This window comes from Osmerus eperlanus, chromosome 15, assembly GCF_963692335.1.
Source record: "Osmerus eperlanus chromosome 15, fOsmEpe2.1, whole genome shotgun sequence".
Classification (NCBI taxonomy): domain Eukaryota; kingdom Metazoa; phylum Chordata; class Actinopteri; order Osmeriformes; family Osmeridae; genus Osmerus; species Osmerus eperlanus.
Window position 1 is genome coordinate 4,787,956 of NC_085032.1, and position 24,377 is coordinate 4,812,332.

General features: G+C 42.5%; 1 protein-coding gene across 1 annotated transcript in view; it reads right to left on the reverse strand.

The window, feature by feature from the left end:
• The window catches only part of cpb1 (carboxypeptidase B1 (tissue)), a 490,881-nt gene extending 472,460 nt beyond the window's left edge, over window positions 1–18,421 (reverse strand). Inside the window, exon 1 of the mRNA XM_062479042.1 lies at window positions 18,416–18,421. The gene's annotated coding sequence lies outside the window, so the exon portion shown is untranslated. The remainder of the gene's footprint in view (window positions 1–18,415) is intronic.
• Between the last annotated feature and the right edge of the window lie 5,956 nt (window positions 18,422–24,377).

The window sequence follows — 24,377 nt, forward strand, 5'->3', positions numbered from 1 at the left end:
AAGACTTTCATTTTTGTTTTAGCCCACATCCCTGTTTCTGTAGCTTATTGGTACTGTATGTTGCAAGAGTTGATGACAGAATTATAAGGATGTCCTAAATAGCATCCTGATTGAAGAGTCCTTGATGTGGTCTGGGTGGACTGATGACAAATTTGCAGCCTATGTGTGTGATGCTCCTTGATGGAGTCGCAGTACCATTTTCTGTGTCAATCTTTTTATATTTGTTGAGATATCGAGGCGTTTAAGCCCAAACATTTAGCCCACCTCTCACATAGGTTTGTCAATGCTGCACAGAATAGCTTGAAGATAGACGTTATGGAGAAAGTATCCAGTAGGTTCTAAATCTCAGACTCTCTACCAATGTTTACCTCAGAACTGCAATACTGCTACCTTATTGATAAGATTGAGGAGTGACATTATCTGAACTATAAAAGGATCAGATGGGGTGTGAAGCAACATGCCACCAACATTCTACTACATCCCCTGTACCCAATATAGTATTTGCTCTCCTTTTTTAAATTGGGAACTCTCTAAGCAGCTCATTCTTCCCCTTGGCCGAGAGCACTGCTCATTTCTCTGCTTCATTACCAGAGCGAGGAATATTGATGGGTGTCAGCATCTATTGCAATTCGTCAATATGAGGCGGCCAAGTGAGAAAATGAAACAGGAGGCACGCAGGAAATATCTCCTGACACACCAATCTGGGGAAAAAGAGTGGTGAGCAGGAGAGAGAAACCACCAGTACACCGGCCAAACGCAAACAGTCAATTAATATCTCTTTGAGTAACGCACCTCGCCTTTCGGTTGGCGCAACATGGATAATAACAACGTAGATATTCCGCCGGCCGTGCGGGTTAAATTATATATTTTGCCTGTCTTGTATGCTTTATTATGAGCAGAGCCAGTTTAATCAAGAACTCAGTGGCAGGTGCTCTTTCCGTCTTCCACATCTGTCTGAACTGTTTCTGTAAAGAGGGCCGTGATAGGGCCTGTTGACTATGATGAAAGCAGGAGGCTTCCAGCGATTGCTAATAACTGCTAACCTTTTTGTTGGCTCTGAGGGCATTCATCAAAGGACCCAGCTGAGGCTGTCATTTAGATGAGGCTATAGAGAGGGAGCATCTGGAGAGAGAGAGCATATATTTTTGTGTGTGAGAGAGTGAGAGAGAGAGTACAAGACAGGCTATTTCACGCATGGGCATCTTTGTGCACCTATGTGCATGGATTTGTGTGGTGTGTATGGCTACTTCACATTTGCGTATACATGCCATATGTATAAATGTCTGTGTTCATGTTTATTAGTGTGTGCGTGTGCGTGTTTGTATGCATGCATTGGTGAACATCTGCACCTCTGTTTATGTACGTGTGCAAGTGTTTGTGCGCATGAAGCACAGTTTTTATGAGGCATCTGGGGCCAAGAAGAGGGGAAAGATAGCTGTTGCTGGGAGACACACAAGACAACTGCATACAGTAGGGAGAAAGGTAGGCAGGGGATGAAGGAGGGAAGGAGTGTGGGTGTGGGCTGGAGCAAAACGGTGCCCGTCGGTGCCAAGGGGATGGGTATCTGGCAGTGGAGGTTCGGGGGAGAGGCAGGAAGGAAAGGCAGAGGGTGAAGACAGGGGATCCACCATGGGGAAAGATGGCTTGCTTGTGTGCTGTGACATGTGCAGACTTGAATCACAGTCCTGGGTCTGGCTATGGATGGAGGCCCTTTTGTCCAGGGCCTTAAGAGTTCACAGCAATAGACACACAATGGCGTGCTTGAATACCTCCACGAAGACTGCCACAGAGAAATCCTCAGCAGTGTGTAATACATTTCCAAACAACCCTGACACACTGCCCACACAAAAGCAGAATTACGCTCACATTTTTCTATAAACCAACAACTGCATGCACAAAAACACACACAGACAGTATTTTTTCTACCTTATACATGTCAGTACAATACCCTGTTTTCTCTCTTTCTTTCATTCATTCTCTTTCTATCACTCACAAACATTCTCCTCCCACCCACTCGTTCCAACTCACACAGACACTTTCTCTCACATACAGTACACACACACTCCAACATACACAGTCACACACGTCTTAAAGACACAAAGTCCCAAAACAGCACATCTGTGCCAGCAGCACACCGGCACACCACTGTAGGCCCTACAGCGGACCTTATTAACGGCACAAGAAGTTATCCTATGCTCGGCCCCTATCCGCCAGGGAGCTGATTAGGCTAATAAAGCAGATCCGTGGTCTTGTACTGCACGTTCATTTGGCCAATTAGGAAGGTGACAAACCCGGAATGTGCCCTCGACGCAAACTCACACAAAGCCTGTGGTACAATAACGATGCACAAAGGAACAGAGAGGGTCAGAGAAAGGAGCTGGGTGAGGACTGTAGTGCTGCGTGGCTAACGACACAACATGGACAATTACCTCAGTGGCACCTCAGTGCAAAACGGAAGAATTTGGATTAATTCGATCTGAGGTTTAAGGGACGAGTGACTATTTGAAAAGCATAAGTAGGATGACAGCAGAGGGATGACAGCAGGGGGATGACAGCAGAGGGATGACAGCAGAGGGATGACAGCAGGGGAATGACAGCAGAGGGATGACAGCAGGGGGATGACAGCAGGGGGATGACAGCAGGGGGATGACAGCAGGGGGATGACAGCAGAGGGATGACAGCAGGGGGATGACAGCAGGGGGATGACAGCAGAGGGATGACAGCAGGGGGATGACAGCAGAGGGATGACAGCAGGGGGATGACAGCAGAGGGATGACAGCAGGGGGATGACAGCAGAGGGATGACAGCAGAGGGATGACAGCAGAGGGATGACAGCAGGGGGATGACAGCAGGGGGATGACAGCAGGGGGATGACAGCACCACTTCTAAAGGCATGGGAGATGCTGAAGGTCTGTAGAAGGAGTGCTGGACATTTTGGATGGAAGTCTACAAGTGCCCTTTCCTGCAGGATTTGCAGTGAAGCACCGTAGAGTGACTGATGTGGCCTGTTATCTGCCCCAGCATTCCTGGCTGGCGCTTACACCCATTCACACCGGTTTTCTGCTACTTCAAATCACCTTCCTCCCTCCCAACACACACATACTTTCGAACTTGAGTTCCCACTAAACCTACATTTGTAGACTTTCTATCCCAACAACCATCTGGCGGCACATTAAATTCCATTCGGTAAACATATACAAGTTTGATGTGGATGGTTACCAGTCAAAGCAACCTAGTTTGCTAGATTGCCTGCTGTAGGTGTACTGTGCTGAACTCTGACTATGTCACACAGGGCTGTTTGTATTTATCTTCATCCACTAGGGGGCATTACTCCTCAAATGACACAACAACAATCCTTCTCATTCTGATAAGGAAACTCGTGTTATTTGCCCTATGCTCATAAACACAACGAGACTCTCGTGTTTTGATTTCCCTCCTTTGCCACGCAGAGATGGTACGTGTTTTCGATTCATTGTACTGCAGCTGCATGTAAGGTAGACTGTCACTAAGCTAAACTTGTAGTTTAGAGTTAAATTCTTGAAAAAAAACGTAATAACATCATTGGCTGTAATATTTTTGAGTGACTACATTGGTTGTACTTTAAAATAATGAATATAAAAAATGGTCAGATACAATTAATGCAATTAGTGGACCCAAAACCACCTCTGCAACACCACCAGCCATTATAGACATCACAAGTGTCTTCCTGTAATGGGATATAGATGCACCCTTCCAGTCCAATACATACTTTTTGGAGCATTGAATATGTGACACAATATCTTTGTTGACACTTTGATCTATAGAATGAAACTTTATTGTCAAATCCTTGATCAATATTTTTCTTTGGCTTCACCTTCCATGAAAAAGAGCACAGGTGCAGTACATACTATACATTCACTGAAACCTGTTCTTCTGCACTAGATGGATTATTAATAATAAAAAAAGTAAATTTACTTAGTATTTAGTATTCAACACAAGGAACAACTTAATGTTTGAACGCATTGTTTTTGGTCAAATGCATTCTGAAGTGCTGGCTAGAGGGTGCTGGCCTTTCAAACTGATGATTCAGAGGGTGGGAGGGGTGTGTGAAATACAGTACAATACTATACAATTCAGCTGAATCCGAGTGCCTATTGATGAATCCAAGTGACTGATTATGGAGTCTTGCTCTATTGTTCAGCCTGATAAATTACAAAGATATACTATAGGACTGTAGATGTTTAGCTAAGCAGCAGCTAAGGAACAAATACACATCTGCCAGATTTTTTAAATTGTTATATCTATATATATACTGTAAGCAGCGACACGTTTGAAAACACCCTTCCTAAATTGTTAGAACCAGTTTTCAAGAATGTATGATCATGTCATCAACACTGTGGGTTCGTGACCTCAGCATGGTTCAAAAAGTTGACACGGGTCAAAGTGTCAGCATTAGTTGTGTGAAGACTGAAAGTTAATTTAGTCTTCAGTTAAACAGACATTTAGTTTACTCTCTGGTCCAAAGAAACTTATCTTCATCCAAACTCTGACAACCGTTAAAACAACTTGGAATAATATATCAGTCCTTTCGAAATTGTAATTGAAAAGATAGATCATGTTTGAAATGAGCAGTAGCATTTGGTGAATCGTGAAAGGTTTTCTCCCTGGGATGTAGGCTGGTGCAGTGGATGGAACACTGGATGCAATAAAAGTTTCATCAAAGCTCTTTAGGAAGGCTAGTCGGAAATTGATCAGTCGGGAAATGTTGTGGTCATACAACTGACAGCATTAAGATGCTAGCTTTGGAGACAAATTATAGACTCTTAAAAGGCTATATCGATGTGTGTGTGCATGCGTGTGAGAGGTGGGGGATTGGTTAGGCATGCGTGTGTGTGTGTGAGCATACTGTAGGTGCATTCACGTGCGTACCTGTGAGTGTGGTGTGTGCCATCTCTGAGCGTCCTAATAAATGTTTTTATTTAACCTCTGCTGAAGGTGACATAAATCATTTTCTTAGCAAGAACTCACATTCCACCTTGAGAGCACCTAGCCCCTTTTTTTTATCAATATTAATGGTTGTCCCCTTTACTTAGCCAAAGCTATTTCACACTTGGTTAGGTTTGGTATGAGAACGTCTCTAGGGCAGTATATTTAGCAGTGGCTTCCTAAATATTTCCAGGCTCCCTAATCACTAAGCAAAAGCTGCCATGTACGCTAACACACTATGAAATCACATAAAAGTCATTTCTTTTCTTTTCCCATATCGAGCATCACTCAACTAATGCGCCGCTAAGGCCTTTATGAGGAGCTGGGAGAATTCTAATTGGTAAATGTTCAATAATATCCTCCGGTAGTGCCTCTCTCTTTGAATCTCACGCACACAGCTGTCTCTGACAGATTTTTCAATTCATTCCCAGGGTAAAAATATTAACATTTTCCTTATGCTTTTGAAGAAAACTGGGAGAAATTGAACTGCAGTACACACTGAGTGATAAAGGAGTCAAATGTTCTCTGGTGCTAAATGGATTTCAAAAGACCATGTTTTCTATTGGGAAGATACATTGTTGACCTGACTACACATGGAACCTCTCAAAGCACTTTACATACATGAATTGGAACTACAATCATTCAGAGACAGGAAATGACATGGTTCAGAGCTGCCATTTTGTGGAGAGCATCACCCCCCCCACCCCATGTCCACAGTGCCTGTTTGATGTGAGTTAGCTAAAATGAAGATTTCACAGCAAAACCCTGAAAATGATACTTTTCATACCATAAGCTCGGCTGTACTGTTAGCGGCAGAGTTCCGCAAAGCCAGTCTTTATCCCTAAACCCATGTGGCCCTAGCAGAGGCACTATCACAGTCTTGCCCTTTCCCCTGTCTACCGCACACTTGGCGTGATGGGTCATTGTCCCCACACACACACCACACAAACAGGCCCTGAGCCAGGACATGTGCATTCTCTATTCCATCCCCATCTCTAAATTGGGTGTTCAGCCTTCCGTCTGGGTCTTAACCTTGAATGGGAAAGTCATATCAGTAAGAACATGGAAGTCATGGAATATACTTAGTAGACTCCTTCCTCAGATATAAAGACAGCAAAGCCACCAACCACTGATATGACTGAAAAAATACTGAGCTGTGGCAGTTTTCAAATTCCAGGGAAGTCTTACTGTTGAAGGTCATTTTTACTGCTCTGCAGTGCATCACAAAGTAACATCATATAGCCAGTGGACCAATGAGAGAGCCAGATAAGACCAGATAACTGCCATTATGAACCCCACTGTTTTGTGCAGCACAACCTGACCTCATTTACGTTCAAGATATATCATACAGGATTCCATGAATCCCCCTTTGGGTCCAACTGAGCATGAAATAGAGTTTGGTAGACTGCACACTGATACACGATTTGACCAAAAATTCAATTTGACTTCGACAATTTAAGGCAGTATGTATGCAGCATAATGCTTGTGATTGCAGTGCAGCTATGTGGGAGAGAATAGTCTGTAGAGGAGGAGAAAAAGGGAAAGGTGGCACATAATTACAAAGCCAAACCCACTTTGTGGCCATTTAAGCCTAAAGTATTTCTAATTTCACAGATGTGATCAACCTTGCCAAGCCTCTCTCTCTCTCTCTCTCTCTCTCTCTCTCTCATTTCAACCGTATTGCCAAAGCAAGACGCACAATAACAGACAACCATACATCAACAACAATATTCAAACACAACATAAGGAACAACAGTCTGTATCGTCCAGAACATGTGGTAACAACAAAGTGTCGAGAGCAGAAAACAACAAATCGAAACAAAAACAACCTAAGTAAATAGCTACATTGAGATGGACAACACATATTACAAATAGGATTTCAAGGCTGGTCACATTACATTCAGGTTTTCCCTGATTTCATGGCACTCTTTTAGAAATCGTCCAGATAGGGGGGCTGTGTGTCCCTCCCCTAAGAGCACTTTTAGCTTTTCATTATCAGACAGTGTGGTGAATGATGGTACAAGGGATTCAAATTTATCAAAGAAATGCTGTCTGGTATGTCTGTACCGTTGGCAGTGTAGTAAAAAGTGCATCTCTGTCTCTACCTCACCTGTAGTACAGTGGCCACACACTCTGGACTCTTCTGGTAACCAGGTTTTCTTATGTCTGCCTTTTTCAATGGCCAGACTGTGGTCACTGATCCTGTATTTGGTCAGGATCTGTCTCTGTTTTACGTCTTTTACAGTATAAAGATATTTAGCCAATTCATAGTTTCTGTTTAGGGCCCGATAGCAACTTAGTTTGTTTTGTTTTTTGGTTTGGTTGTTCCTATGTTCCAGATAGGCCTTTTTGGTTTGTTGGACAATTTGGTTTACTCTGATTGGTGATTGTGAAGCAGTGCTGGTCTGAGGTGGGGCAATGTTAGGTGTTGGTTGGTTAATTAGTCTCATGACCAGCTGACTGAAAGGACTCTTTTGGGGGTTCAATTCTTCGGTTTTCAGTGCTTCAAATTGCAGAGTATCTTGGGGACTTAATTTGAGATGTATCCAGAATTTTAGTGATCTTTTTTTGATGTTTATAATTAATGGATATCGGCCTAATTCTGCTCTGCATGCATTGGTGGGTGTTTTCCTTTGTATATTCAATATAATTCGACAGAATTCAGCATGCAGGGCCTCTATTGGATGTTTGTCCCATCTAGTGTAGTCATGCTGACTGAGTGGACCCCATACCTCACTGCCATATAGAGCTATTGGTGCTATTACGCTATCAAATATTTTAGTCCAGATTCTAATTGGTATGTCTATTTTATGGAATTTTTTTCTAATTGCAAAAAAGGCTCTAGAGGCTTTCTCCTTCAGCGCATTCACTGCCAGTCCAAAGTTTCCAGAGGCATTTTGATCCCCAGGTAGTTATAGGACAGGGTGTGCTCTAGTGTGGTGTTTCCTAGAGTGAATATATGTTTGTTTTCCTGAGATCTGGGCTTTTTCTGGAAGATCATTATTTGAGACTTTTTAAAGTTTACTGTCAGGGCCCAGTTCTGACAGTATTGCTCTAGCAGATCCAGATGTTGCTGTAAGCCCTGCTCTGTGGGTGACAACAGCACCAGGTCATCCGCATAGAGTAGGAATTTTACCTCCCTTTTATTCAGGTTGAGGCCAGGGGCTGTAGATTGTTCCAACAATACTGCTAGCTCATCAATGTAGATATTGAAGAGCGTTGGAGATAAGTTGCATCCCTGGCGAACACCTTGTCCTTGAGTGAAGAAGTCCGTTCTTTTATTGTTAATTTTTATCCCGCACTTATTTTTGACATAGATTGATTTGATTATGTCATAAACTTTACCTCCTATACCACTTTGGAGAATTTTATAGTATAATCCTTCTTGCCAGATTGAATCAAAAGCTTTCTTAAAGTCAATAAAGCATGCAAAAATCTTTTTTTGTTTGTTTTGGTATATGTGTTGATCTATTAGGGTGTGTAGGGTGTAAACATGATCAGTAGTGCGGTGATTTGGTAGGAAGCCAATTTGTGCTTTACTCAAGACATTGTGTTCCGTAAGGAAGGCCAGCATTCGGGCATTGATAATGCTGCAGAAGACCTTCCCCATGTTACTGCTCACACAGATGCCTCGGTAGTTATTTGGGTCTAATTTGTCTCCACTCTTGAATATTGGGGAAATAAACCCTTGACTCCATATTTCAGGGAAGCAGCCCGCTTCAAGGACCAGGTTGAACAGCTTAAGCAGGGCCTGCTGCAGCTCAGGAGTGCTGTTTTTAAGCATCTCTGTCCTGATACTGTCAGGACCGCTGGCTTTTCCTGATCTTAATTTTTTTATATTGTCTTCTAGTTCTTTTATTGTAATTTGGTAATCAAGTGGGTCCTGATTGTTCTTGATGGTTGTTTCAAGTATTCGTAATTTATCTTGTATCTGTTTCTGGTTAGAGTTTAGACTGTTAAGTGGCATTTCTTTATACAGGTTTTCAAAATGTGTTTTCCAAATGTGACCATTTTGAATGGTTAAGTGTTTGTTTTCATTTTTGTTTAAGTTCTTCCATTTTTTCCAGAATAGATTTTGGTCAATTGAGTCTTCAATTTCTTTTAGCTTTTGATTGTAATGTTTTCCTTTTTTTTGCTTTAGAGTTCGTTTGTATTCTCTCAGTGTTTCGGCATAATTCTGACGCAGGTCTGTGTTTTGAGGTTGATGGTGTTTTTGATTAGACAGATTTCTTAATTTTTTTCTGATGTTTTTACAGTCTTCATCAAACCACTCATCACCTTTGGGCTTCTGTTTTGTCTTATAACTCTTTTTAGTAAGACCTGCTTTATTGGCGGATTTGTGAAAGATTTTAATAATTTCTGTTACTGCCCTATTTATTTCAGATTGATTTGTTTGGAATTTTGCAGAGAGAAAATCATGAATTAGGTTGGTAATTTTAGGAGAAGTTAATATATTTTTAAAAGTGTCATCACTGTCAGGAGCCCATTTGTATGATGTTTGTAGTTCAAACATTTTGCAGGGCTCAGGTTGTTTGTTATTTTTTTGTCCATTTGTTTTCAGATAGACATTTATCTGACAGTGGTCTGTTAGTGGTGTCTGAGGTCTGACAGTGAATGCGCTGATGGAGGAGGGGTCCACGTCAGTGATAGCGTAGTCGACTACACTAGTTCCAAGAGTTGAACAGTATGTGAACCTTCCTAAAGAGTCCCCTCTGGTCCTACCATTGAGCATGTACAGGCCTAGGGAGCGACAGAGATGCACTAATTCTTTGCCCGTTTTGTTTACAATACGATCAGGGTTGTTTCTCTGGGAGATCGTGTAGGTATGGTACAGTGAGGGTTGTCTAAAGATGTGATTCTTACAAGCAGCATCAACCATGTCAGGCTCACATCCTGTTCTGGCATTCAGGTCTCCAATCAGCAAGATATTACCCTGGGCCTGGTAGTGGTTGATCTCTACTTGGAGATTGTCAAAAAAGTTTTCATTAAAATATGGTGATTCCTGAGGGGGAGTGTAGGCTGCACATATATATAAATCACTGTCACATTTGATGGTGATTTTGTTTAATTTAAGCCAGATATGTGTTGGTGCTTTTTTAATTTGTTTTAATTGGTTTGATAACTCGCTTTTGTACCATACAATAACCCCGCCAGAGTCTCTGCCACGTTTGGTACTTTTCTGTTTGAGGGATGGTAGTAGGATTTCTGTGTATCCTGGGGGACAGTGAGAGTCTGTGTCCTGCCGACACCATGTTTCTAAAAGTATGACAATGTCATGGCCATCTATACATGAGAGAAACTCTTGGTTTGAACTCTTTGCTCCATAGACAGAAGAGTATAAACCTTGGATGTTCCATGAGCTAATCGTGAGAGATTTACTTTCAATCATTTGTTATACAAAAAAAGAAATTATTATATTAGATACGTACAATGACAGGTAAACAATTCAATTAAATTGAGATCAGGCAGTGAGGAATACCCTTATTAAAATTAATATATATATATATACACACTCACTATATTTTCCTCTTTAATAATAACAATTATAAATATAACGTTTTTACACCCTTTTAATATCTTGTTTATACATATACTAATGGGGTGTGTGTGTGTGTGTGTGTGCGTATGTATGTTTGTGTGTGTGTGTGTGTGTGTGTGTGTACTAGTGTGTGTGAGTTTTAGTGTACAGGTGAGTATGTTGGTGCGTCAGTATATTATATATATATATGCATATTGTTTTGTTTTTTATTAACCAATTATTTTGCAGATAAGGTGTAGTAGCTGTCTCACTTCTCCAATGTCTGGGTGTCCTGACACTACCTGTGCGTAGGTTTGCTTCCTCTCAGGGGGAGGCAGGGCTTGTGCTGTGTTGTGTTGTGCTCCTGTGTAGGGTGCTGAGCCAGGCGTGCTGCAACGGGGCCTGACACCAGAGCGTGGCTGTTCTCCGCTGGGCTGGGTGCCTCTAGGTGGAGGTTTATATGGTTGGGATCCACCGGGTCGGGGTCTAGTTGGCTGGGAAATAGTGCGTGGAGGTCCAGAAGGCTGAGACCCGGAGTTTGGGTATCTGTCGTGCTGGGCTTTCCTCCCTCCTGGCTGGTGGGGTGCGCGATGTGTTGGCAGAGCTGGAACATCTCCTCCGCAGGGTGTGGCTCCTCTCAGGTCTTCCGCCAACCTCCAGACGTTGCTCCGATCTAGGTGCACTCTGTCATACAAGTGTTCAGTTGTTATAGTGGGGTGGTGGGCAATGGTTACATTGGTCAGGGTGCCGCAGGCTGTGGTGATCCTGTTGTTGATCCCATTGATGACGTCACGGGGGAAGTCTGTTCGTGGCAGAAGGGTGGAGATGGTGATCTTGGCTTTTGGAAATTCTTTGCAGGCTTTCTTAGCCACCTCCGTTAGGGCCTCTGAGACGCCCTCTCTCTTGTAGGGCAGGTCATTGGTGCCGGTGTGTATAATAATGTTGTCAGGCTGACCTAGGTGGGCGTGGCAGAGCATCTTCAGTGCGCTGTCAGTGTGAGGGCACCAGAACATACCAACTCTGTGTCTGGGGAACAATTTCCTATGATGAAGGAATTTGCCATTGGAGTCCATGAGGATGGCAGTCTTAGGTGGCTCTTGGCATGGTGGGGTGCTCTGCTCCTCTGAGGGCTGTGGGGGCAGAGGGAGGGGCTCAATTCTCTGCTCCTTTGCTGGCTGTGTGGGGGGCAGGGGGACGGGTGTGTGTGGAGGTAGAGGGGGGGGTCTGGGGTCTGTCCTGTTGTTCTGGGTCTCTGCCTGTTTGCTGGTCTCAGTCTGGGAGCCAGTGTTAGTGGTCTGGTTGAGGGGTGGGTTGTTCTGCTGTTCTCTGGTGTTGAGGTTTGTGTCACTCATTTTGCGCAACTCTTCTCTGAGGCTTTCATTGTCCTGTGTGAGCTTCCTCACGGTTTCTCCTAGTTGTGCAATAGCAGCACTGGTCTCCTCTTTCAATAGACCCATTTCAGCTCTCAGCTGGTGGACTGCATCCTTCTCTGACTGTCTTTTTTCTTTAGATTCTATGATTTCCATTTCTAGAAAGGATATACAGTCCTGGATGCGTTGAAGAGATACTGATGCTGATGCCCTGGGTGTGTGGGTCCTGCCAGGGGTACTGGGTGCTGGAGGAAGGGATTGGGTGCTGGGGGGAGATTCTGATTGCTGGGGGGGGGTAGTGGGTGCTGGAGGGGGGGTAGTGGATGCTGTAGTTGCTCTGGACGGGGCAGAAGTGTTACTTGGAACAGTGTCAGATTGGTTGGATATTATTTCAATCGGCATATTGGTCTTTATTTTTTCGGCAAGGGCTTTCAGTCTGGGAAATTCTCTTTCAAACTCTAGAAGTTTAGTCTGAGATCCTTGAATCATTATAGTGCCATTGTTGTAAAAGTTCATATTAAATTTGGGCTCAGTATTTGTATATAGCTGCCTGATCGATTTGTTCCCTCCCATCTTGAGGTTTGTGTACTCTGCATGGACAGTGGCATGCCAGGCCTCAGGTTGCTGTGTATAGAATAGTAGGTCTGCTTTGACCTCTCTGTCCTTCAGCTGTTGGTAGTCAGCTCTCAGGGTCTCTGGTGCCTCTCTCAATAGCCTGCTTCTGTACTTCTTTTTTCCAGTTTCACTTGTGATGTCATCAGGATATTTTATTGCTAGGTTACCCAAGCTCCGCCCACTGGGCTGCTGTAGAAATGTATCCATTTTTAACTGTCCGAATTTGAAAGATGCCTCAACTGTCAGGATTTGAGAAACTGCAAGGTTCTTCTGTTTGCTTGATAACTAGATTGCTACCTAACTTGCTAGCTTTGCTAGAGGTGTTTATTATTCGCTTACCCAAATCACTTTTATTTGATCTATAGGCCTTGGCAGTCTTGTCCTCTGTTCTTCTATCTGTATGATTTCTTTGTCCTTGGTTAATCCTATTTCTTTGATTGTTCCTTGTCCAGGTTATTCGGCAGTGGGTTACTGTATGTTCCTCAGCAATATTTAGTCCTCCTTTTTTAAATTGGATATTGTGGTTGACTGGTATATCCAATATTTCAGCCAAGTTGCTCACCTTTGCAGGATTTTGCTGAAGATTAACTTAATAGTAAACTTGTCATTGTACTAAATCCAAAAATAACAATTTTTGATGAATGTTCTAGGAGCTCATTTTGTATGCTGCAAATGCAAAAATGCTCTCTCTCAAATGCTCTCTCTCTCCCTATTCACTCTACATCTCTTGTCTCTCTCTCTCTCCCTATTCACTCTACATCTCTTGTCTCTCTGTCTTTCTTCTCTCAAGGCTCCATCTTTTCTCAGACAGAGATGATGAGGTGTTAAACAGGTATAAGCTCCACACTCCTCTCTATATAATAATGAAGGCACTGCAGAACAGACAATGGACTAGCCAACCATGAAACACAAGGATTTGGCCTCACAGCCCTGCATTTTCCACTATGTGACTTCATCCCATGTAATCCATGCAACTAAATTCATGTAAATACAACATGTAACATAATGATTTCAGGCTATCAGGTCTAAACAGATGCAGTCACCTCTCTCTCGACTGAATTTTTATCACTGCTGGCGCAAGGTTAAATATAACCCTGGTCCTGGATCATTAGCTATTCTTTTTTGCAATGGTTAAGTAGCTAGCGATGTTACCTTTAAATGTGGCTGAAGTTGTAATGTCAAACACGGGCCCCACATGGTGACTCGGGGGCAGTAAAAAAAAAAAAAGCCTGGACCCTTAAAAGGTCCATGATTAAATGGGACGCACGACATAACTCTTGTTTAATGATAGAAAAACAGCGGCCAGTGCTCTGGCATACAGCCTGCCTCATGGAACATAAATATTCTAACCCCCCACCCCTACAGATGCTGACTGTAAAAGGTCGCTGTGACTTTGAATAATTTTCACAACTGAAAATTAAAAAGGGAGGAATCCATTGTTTCTATTTGTTCACTTTCTCTCACATGGATAATTTATCTATCCTGCCCCTGGGTGGTCATAACATTGGAGTATTAAAAACAAAAAAAACACAATCAATGGCTTCAGATCTTCAGGGGAAGCCTCATTGTTTATCAATACGTTGCCTCACATATTCCAATTCATCATCACTTCACACATGCTAATCTGGTATAGAATGATCAATGGGATGCACAAGGGAAACACAATTTTCATAAATGTGATGCAGTCATAATATGAAACCAGCACTACTATTTGACAGTCTTAACCCTTGTGCTGCCTTCGGGTCACATGACCCAAAGGTTCATAACGAACCATCATTGCGTTTACCCAATTTTACCCAAAACAAATAAACATAATTTTCTTTTAACCTTTGCAATGTGGGGGGTCTGAGACAGCCCAACGGTTAAAAGAAAATGCTTCACTTTGTTTTTGTATGAGGTAAATTTGTTGCAATATGACGTTGGGTCACAATGACTGATGGGTCAGAATGACCTGAAGATAACACAAGGGTTAAATCACTGGTTTACTGTTGACGTGGAACAAAACATTGAATCACAATTGACTCATTCACAGTATGTGTCAAGGATGTGTTTTCTTTAAAGGGGTGTGGTATGGTAGCCTGGTCCTAACCAGACTCTCGTACATTTCATTTGTACAGCGAGTCTGGGATCGCTCCATCGACAAGCGTTAACTTCCTTGAAGGCTGGTACTCTGTTGAAGTTTAAAACTATTGGATCTGCCCAGAGCCACTCTGATCTGCCATAACCAATCTCTAGCGTTCGCCTTAGCCAACTCCTTCACCACTACTGTAACGGAGCTAGCCGCGGTAGCTGAAACTCAAACTTTTCCCGAACCCCGTGGGGAGGAGGGCCACAACATCATGGCCACAAACAAAACTCAGCAAGGATTGTTCTTGCTCTGGATATTCGGCAGTGTTGCCACAACGGACCGAATAGCTTCCCTCGCATTTTCTCCGCCTCCATTACTGAACTACAAGTCAAACTAGCGCACGACATCAACGTCATCGTTCTCAGCCACTCCCTCTGTTCGCTGATTGGACCTACAAAAATGTTGTTTCCAAAAACCGACTAATAGACCGAAATCCCAAACCTAGTACAGAAGCAAAATGAAAATTGAACGGAAGTACGTAGGAGGGCAGAGCCGGGCTAGTGGTATGAGCCAGGGCCTGTTTAACCCTTGTGTTATCTTCGGGTCATTCTGACCCATCAGTCATTGTGACCCACTGTCGTATTGCGACAAATTTACCTCATACAAAAACAAAGTGAAGCATTTTCTTTTAACTGTCGGGCTGTCTCAGACCCCCCACATTGCAATGGTTAAAAGAAAATTATTTTTATTTGTTTTTGTATTGGGTGAGATTGGGTAAACACAACGATGGTTCGTTGTGAACCTTTGGGTCATGTGACCCGAAGGCAGCACAAGGGTTAAGGAGAGTCTTTCCCATAGAGTTATATTACTAGCCTTTCCCATAGAGTTATATTACTAGAGGCAGCTACTTTTGTCTTCCAAGATGGCGTCCCCATTCATTTCTATGAAAAGTGCTCAGTGGCGCAGTGAGGCAAGCGAGAGCGCGAAACCGGACCGCGCCATCTTTCCAGTTCCGGCTCTTCCGGTCTAGCGTTAAACAGTGGCTCGCTTTTTTCCTAGCTCCGAGACCAAGCCCCCACCCCTCACCCCTCGGCTTGAAGCAACGGCCCCGGTGGATGTAGGTGGTATTGCATTTCTTGTTAGACTGCCGGCTCTTCCAGTCGTTTTTATTCTATTAACTCCAGTCAACATTTACAAAACTATCTCCCCCAATAATTTTTGTTCGATTCTCGAACCTGGCTCATACTACTAGCTTTTTCATAAAATAATTTTTCCTAATTTTTGCTAAATTTGAAACCAATCCGAAATGGGTAAACTAGCACCCCATTTATTTGCTTACGTCAATAAAAGTTGCCTGCAAATGTGCTCGTGGATACTAACAGGGCACGAGCACAAAAGTTCACATTGGCCGATAGCCGATTTACCTGGAGCTGAAAGACATGGCTTGAGTTGCCTGCCCTGTTGTAGCAAGTTTAGAAAATGGTTGTCACACATACATGAAATGTTGTTAATATAGTTTATTCACGTTATTTTATAATAGATTAGATTTTTCGTAAAAACGTTCATGACATGATGGCAAATATTATGTTATGTTAAGCATGAGCATAGATTGTTGACATGTCTATCTGGAGCAAAGACGAAGATTAATAGTACTTTAACTGATAACCACAATAGGAAATTATATATATTTAAATAATATTAGTCTTGCCTTCAGAAGCTTTTGTTAAACACACTCATTATTCTTTTTTTGATCGTGTCAAAGCCAGACTGCTTTTGTGGCACAATGAAGGTCCTCAGTGACTGTTTCACCCCCACTTATATCTGATGGAAACGTCTTGTATATAGTTCTGTTAATATGCCCCTTTCAAAGGCACGTTCAATAAAGTAGATTATATTTTAGACACACTTCTCAATTTATTACATTATTACCAAGTCTTGTTAGATCACGTTATATCCATTAACCCTCGTGCTGCCTTCGGGTCACATGACCCAAAGGTTCATAACGAACCATCGTTGTGTTTACCCAATTTTACCCAATACAAAAACAAATACAAATAATTTTCTTTTAACCATTCCAATGTGGGGGGTCTGAGACAGCCCGACAGTTAAAAGAAAATGCTTCACTTTGTTTTTGTATGAGGTAAATTTGTCGCAATACGACGGTGGGTCACAATGACTGATGGGTCAGAATGACCCGAAGATAACACAAGGGTTAATAGGAGTTTGGGTTAGGGTTAACCCTACAAAACCAATTGGTTTTGTAGGTTGAACATATAAAACACAAGCCACATTTCTACACTGATGTTAAATTGAAGGCAGTGTGATTTTCGTGGCATTTCGTTTGAATATAAAGTTGAGAGTAAGCTATGGCAAGTCTGCATTATGTAAGATTTCTGTTACAAAAATAACTATTAAGCTTTCTTTGCCTGACGAGAACAACGACGGAGCTAAGTGTTCATGTTAACAGTTTATTTAATCCGATACAATGCGTTGGAAATCATACTCAAATCACGAAGAAAAAAAAAAAACATGTGATGAGTTCCATCTAGAATAGCCCTATATTTAGCCCTATAGCCCATTTCTAAAAAAACAAGTGAAAGGAATACTATACAGTGACAGCATACATTTACGTAAAGTTTGCATCATGTCTGATTCTTATCGGACTTGTACCCCATTCTGCCACTGCAATGCCTTTAGCTCACACGCTCGCAACCATATAAATCTATGCTCGCGACTGGTTGTCGCAAAGTATGACGTGTACAGCTAGTTGCAAGCGTGCACGAGGTCTCGGAGCTAGGGAAAAAAAGAGCCACTGTTTAAAGCTAGACCGGAAGTCAGAAGTGGAAAGATGGCGCGGTCCAGTTTCGTGCTCTCGCTTGCCTCACTGCGCCACTGAGCACTTTTCATAGAAATGAATGGGGACGCCATCTTGGAAGACAAAAGTTGCTTCCTCTAGTTATATTAACTCTATGTGTCGAACGCACCTATTAACTATGTCCGAGACACATGCACGCTTGCAACTAGCTGTACACGTCATACCTTGCGACAACCAGTCGCGAGTTTGTGAGCTGGAGCTAAGGCATTGCAGAAAACTGTCAGAATGTGGTACAAGTCCGATCAAGAAGCACATGTGAACTTTACGAAAATCAATACTATTGGTACTGTAGTATTATACGTGTGTCGCGCAGAGAGGTAAGGCTTTGAGATGTAAATTACAAACAACCTTCTCTACCACAACACTGGGCCCTCGGTGTAATCCCCAACAACTCAGATGAACACACAGAAGTAGCAAAAATCACTATACTTTATTTGGTACAAAGATTCATAATACAAGGCTTTGGTATGGTAAACTCCAAGAGAGCATACAACGCTGGAATAGACACCAATGTTCCTTGTGTGGCATAAGAACCGGGGTTTAGGATGGAACCAGCCCAAAGAAGCCCTAGCCCAGGGGTCTCAAACTCAACTTACCTGGGGGCCGCTGGAGGTAGAGTCTGGGTGAGGCTGGGCCGCATCCAATATTTCACAAAAAAAGGGTTTCAAGTATTCAAAAAAAAGTACAACTGATCCAATCTTTAGTTTAATTACAGTTCAGAACATGAACGATTCTTCAGAACATGGCTTCTCTTGCCTACTCCTTGCTGCCAGAGACCTGGCAGCGCTTCCTCTCACACAGTTGTGCCACATTTGGCTTGAGGGAGGAAGCCGTTGAGACCCTCAGTATGGCTTGAAGATGCTCAAGTTTGGACCTGTACTTTGACTTATTAAAGTTCATGGTGGAGAAGAGCTTTTCACACAGATATGTGCTCCCAAAAAGGTACATGGTCCGCTTGAACATCCTGGAAAGCTCAGGGAAGGTGGGGGGCAATTCTCTAAAAAATTGTCCAAGCTTGTCTGCTTTTCCACTCACCTCCCTGAACTTGGCTTTGAGTTCAGAATTGCACTGCAGGTCAATGAGCTCCATTTGAAGCACAGGAGAAGCATCTTGCACATTGAAGGAGAAGGGGTCCGCAAAAATTTGAAAAGTGGCTCTGTGTGTCTTGAAGTCTGCAAACCTGTGATCAAATTCCTCCTGTAGCTTTACAATGGCATCAGCATACTTCTCACCACTGAATGGTGTGCCCACATCCATGAGTGCCTTGCATGCTGGGAAATGGCAGAGGTTTGTCTGAGAGAGCTGGGCTTTCCATAGCACAAGTTTTGTGGAGAATGCTCTGATGTTGTCGTAGGCAGCACTGACAAGCTGCCCCTGGCCTTGTAACTTCTTGTTCAGTACATTCAGCTCCTGTGTGATGTCAACAAGAAAAGCTAAGCCCATGAGCCATTTGGGATCACTTAGCACAGGAACACCCATCCCATTCTTCTCCATGAAGGCTTTCACTTCTGCTCTCAACTCAAAAAACCTCTTCAAGACGTTTCCCCTGCTGAGCCAACGTACCTCGGTGAAGTAGAGCACATCCTCATATGCTGACTATTTCCTCCAAAAAGGCGCGGAACTGCCGATGCTTTAAGCCCCTGGATCTGATATGGTTGATGCATTTCACAACAACAGACATCACATTGTCAAACGTCAGACGTCAAACGTTTTCCGGACAGACTATACTTGCAGCCTGTAACATGCACTTTTTGATGAACTCGCCTTCTTTGAATGGCTTTCCCGCCTTAGCAATCATCTCACTCACCACGTAGCTAGCTTCGACTGCCTCATCACTCTCTTTTCTTGCCTTCTTGAAAAAATCTTGTTGCTTCAGTAGACATTTTTTAAGATTGGCGACCCGGTCCTCTCTCTCATCTCCCTGGTATTTTGCATACTCCTCATGTCTAGTTGAGTAATGACGTCTAATGTTGTATTCCTTGTGCACCGCAACTTTTTCTGTGCATATAAGACACGTCGGGGTGCCCCTGTGCTCAACAAAAAAATATTCTGTCTCCCACTTTCCCTGAAATTGCTCGTCGCCAACTTTTCTCTTCACGGCAGGTTTTGAGAAAGACATGACTGGAAACGAAATTGAATGAAAACGCGCGGGCCACACTAACACTAAACTGTGATGTCAAGTAGCGGGCCACAAAATATCATCTCGTGGGCCTCAATTGGCCCGCAGGCCGCGAGTTTGAGACCCCTGCCCTAGCCCCTCCTTAGCCACCTGCTGCCCACGAAGTGTGCTGCCACAATTAGACTCTCCTATGCACTGCAAACTGTCACACCCACCCAATGACTAGACTAAGAAGCTCACTGCACTCAATTAGAAGGCTAGAATATTGCACTACACCGCTATCATGCGCACACGTTAAAACCAAGGTCTGCACTTCACACTCTCCACACAGGGTAGGCCACAGGCCAGGCGCCGGGGTCTGTCAGGCCACAGTTTGGATTTATTCCGACCCCAATCCATACCCCTCTCCAGTTAGTGGAACCCTCTCCTGGGTTTAAACCACCCAAATCCCACACAAGCAATTACAAATATTTATCTAAAATATAAATGGAATTAAGGTCCCCCCCCCCCCCCCCGGTAGTCAATGCCGCTGATAGTTCAGCTCCAACCTCAGAGTTCAGAAGCGGTGTCCTCGTCCCAGCACCGGCAGTTGGTCGCCAATAAAGCGTCTGTTATAATCCCGAACCAGGTCGGCAGTCCCACACCAGCTCGTGGATAAGTCCACTATAGCCCGAGACGACAGCTGGAACCTCCGATGCCGCCGCGGTCCAATGCGCGTCGCTCTCCGGAACCAGCAAGACACAATGATAGTTCGGTTAGTACAGGCCGCTTAAATAATAGGCTTTACACCAGCTTAAATTGTGGAACGTCCCTTCGTCCGGCGGTTCTCGTTGTCACAGGGGTTGTAGCGTCCTTCGTCTACCGGAATCTCTCCTCTTCGTCCTGCGTCCCTCTTTTTCTGGGCTCACGCCCCCCTCCGGAGTCGGCACCTGTTGACAATCATCCAACCCAACACTCCCTCAACCAATTATCCCATCAACACCTTATGACCCGCGACACGTGCAGGGCCTATACGTTGTTCTTTTTGCTTTGTGTTTTTAGTTTGACTGCTTACGTATTGTGTCTGATTTAAAGAAACTGTAAACTTGAATATCTGGCTTGTTGTTCTACCTCGGCAAAGCAAGCTTAATTAAGCCTATAGGCTACCTATGTTACTATTATAATGATGAGTGTTGCTTACTATTACTATCTTATTGTTAATGCCATCGTTGTGGTGTTCTAACAATATAACGACCAACAATATTGTGGTTATCAGACATGATTTATTAATCTTCGTTTCGCTTTGCTCCATAATAACATGTCAACAATCTATAATGACGCCGTAACATGCCAAGATATTATAACTAATTATATTAGACTATAATTACGTTTGTCATTTCATTAGCATAATATGCGTTCATTACAAAATGGTTAAATCTGCTTTAAAATAACGGAAATAAACTCTACAAACAACCGTCATGTATGTGTGCAACCATTTGTAAAACTAGCTACAATAAAGGCAGGCAACTGTACATTATCAAGTCCTTTCTCCTTGTTCTCATTCATCTCAGGTAAATCAGTGATTTGCTGATGTTCCCTTTTGTGCTCGTCCCCTGTTCGTATCCGCGAGCACGTTTCCAGGCAACTTTTCTTGACATAAGCAATTAAATGGGGTGCTAGTTAACCCATTTCGGATTAGTTTCAAACTGAGCAAAAACAGGAACAATTATTCTATGAAAAAGCTAGTAGTATGAGCCAGGTTCGAGAATCGAACAAGAATTATTGGGGGAGATAGTTTTGTAAATGTTGACTGGAGTTAATAGAATAAAAACGACCGGAAGAGCCGGGTGCCTAACCGTAAATGCAATACCACCTACATCCACCGGGGGCGTTGCTTCAAGCCCAGGGGCGAGGGGTGGGGGCAGAGCCTGTTTGAGAGCATTGCCACTATGGAGGACCAAACCTGCCAAAATTAAAAATAAATGAATAAATAAATGTATTTATACCTTAACCTTTTAAGTAGTGAGTTCTAAATATTACCGACGCTTCTACCAGAGTGAGTTATTTTTCCAAAACGGAAGCTAGCTAGTTTTAGTTAGCTTCCGTTACCTAGCAACCTAGCATAATACTCGTAGCAATGCTACTACCTGCTAGTGTTACTTGTTAGCCTCCTAATTGTAAATTTTGAAGCCATACTATAGCGTTTGTCATATAGTTTTTGTCTATCTGAAAATAGTCGGTTGGAATGTTCAGAATCACACATGTGTGACGGTACTCTGTGGGGCCCGCTTTCGAACGATCACATATGTGTGACGCTACTCCTTAACGGGTTAAAACATATAAATATATAAAAATAAATGTATGAACAAATATTAATTACGTATTTATTTATTTACATGGCCATTTATTATGGAACGCCGAGTTAGTCAAAATTAAATAAATAATTAGGTAAATAAATAGATAAATACATACATAAATAAATATTGCTTAAATATTAATTCTGAAATAAAAAAAAGATGGCAATAAATATATAAATATAGCAATATATAATTATATAGCTGAATCCATTTACCGACATCAATAAATAAATACATTTTTTTATTTCAAAATGACGTTTTTGTAAAGACAACATTTATTTATTTCATGGGACTTTTATTTCCTAATGCCACATTTATTTATTTTTTGAGACTTTTACACACCACATTTATTTCCACATATATTTCCACACCACATTTATTTCCACACCACATTTATTTCTGTGCTGTATTTATTTCCGATCTCACATGCAAACGAGAGGGGCGTGGTTATCTTCGGACCAACGCAGCTCCACACAAGATCGAAGGCTGATAGGGACACCTAGATTCGGTAGCTGATGGAAGACATTAGTCGTGTCAGAGATCGCATGCTTGCCTTGAATGGAGGCATCAAAATAGTTTTAGCATAATTCTTGGCCCATTTTCTGGCATATAGTACATTTAACGTTACAGTATCAGTACGGAGATCTTTGATGCTAGTAGGCTAATGTACTAAAGTAGAAGCTAGAACGTAGCAAAAACAGTGTGCTACAAAGTGAGGGATGAACTGTATTTAATGTTTAGTGTAGCTAATTTAGTGCACTATTTATATATTATCTATATTTGATCTATAAGGCAAGCATGCGATCTCTGACACGACTAATGTCTTCCATCATCTACCGAATCTAGGTATCCCTATCTGCCTTCGATCTTGTGTGGAGCTGTGTTGGTCCGAAGATAACCACGCCCCTCTCGTTTGCAAGTGAGATTGGAAATAAATACAGCACAGAAATAAATGTGGTGTGGAAATAAATGTGGTGTGGAAATATATGTGGAAATAAATGTGGTGTGTAAAAGTCTCAAAATCGGCGTTCCATGATGAATGGCCATGTAAATAAATAAATACGTAATTAATATTTGTTCATACATTTATTTTTATATATTTAAATTTAAGGTATAAATACATTTATTCATTTATTTTCAATTTTGGCAGGTTTGGTCCTCCATATGCCACTCCGTATTAAGCCCCATTGTACCGAATTTGGCTGCAGTTCCACCAGAGTTCCACTGGGGGTGATCGCGAGCGAGTGCATGTTGAATGGGAGTCTATGGAGCTAAACGGCTAAATTTGTCTCTTTCGCCTGATTGTCGTTGAGAAATCTCCGATTTGATTGTAGTTTTTACATGTTCAATATGGATTATAGGTCAAAAGTTGAATGAACGAGTACTTATGTCCTTTCGATTTCTAACAGGATGAGTCGTTGTTGCCCATAACACGCTAGCATTCTGCTAATGAATGCTGATTGGTTAGTGAAGGACTGACTACGACCAGAGATCCCGCTTGATGGCATCCGAAACAGAATCCGAATGTCAGAGCATTAGCAAGATTAGCACAACATTAGCAAGCCAAAACTCTTTCTAGCATGTGTATTGACAGGGAGAGCCTAACTTGTCAGCTGTGTTGTCGATGCCTCGAGAGAAAAAAGGAAGGGACCAGAGATTGCCGTAAAGCAGTATCTCTGGTCGTACGATGTGTATGACGTCATTGACATTTTAAAAGGCTTTTTAGAACAGAAAGGCAACCTTAAAACAATTTAACACCCAGCACTGTGTATTTTTTTTGCCTCCCCTTTCAAATTTAGAATTCAAATTACTAGACAAAAGATTATATCCTGAGAAAAGTGTATTTTGAGGGGTATAGCTCCATACACCTCCATTCATTCTGCACTTGCTCGTTAGTGCCCTCATATGGAACTAGAGTGGAACTGCAACCAGTTCAGAACCCGGAAGTTTCCCGAGAGTGGCAGTTCTCCCCATATTAAACATTCTCTGGTATAGGTCCTTGCGGATGACTTTGTTGGGTGGATAACTTGTCCCACTATATACAATTAATGGACAAGGTGCAGTTTTCTGCCGATAGTTGTCTCAAGTTATACAGAGTTAAACCCCAGCCAATCAGAAACATCACCAGCACCACTGTCGACCGAACATTTTGGACCCAAACGTTGACATGTATGGTTATCTCAGAACAAACTTTTGATCACACTTGAGAGAGTAGTAGTGGTTAAACAGATTACCTTCAGCATGTGACAGATCACACCCTATGGTCACAAGGAGGAACGCTATGGGAAGTCCATCCTGCCAACGGTTATTACACTCTATCACTTTGAGCCAGAACGCTGGCAGTTTTGGGGCACCACTCAGTCACCTCGATTCTGGACATTCTCAATCCCTATCTGTAAAAATTAGTACTAGGACCATTTCACAGTACTTGGTATGCCTCTACCTATATACAGTAAGGGCTTCAGTATTTACTTATATACCGACACTCATCTGTACAGTTTGCTGGTGCAT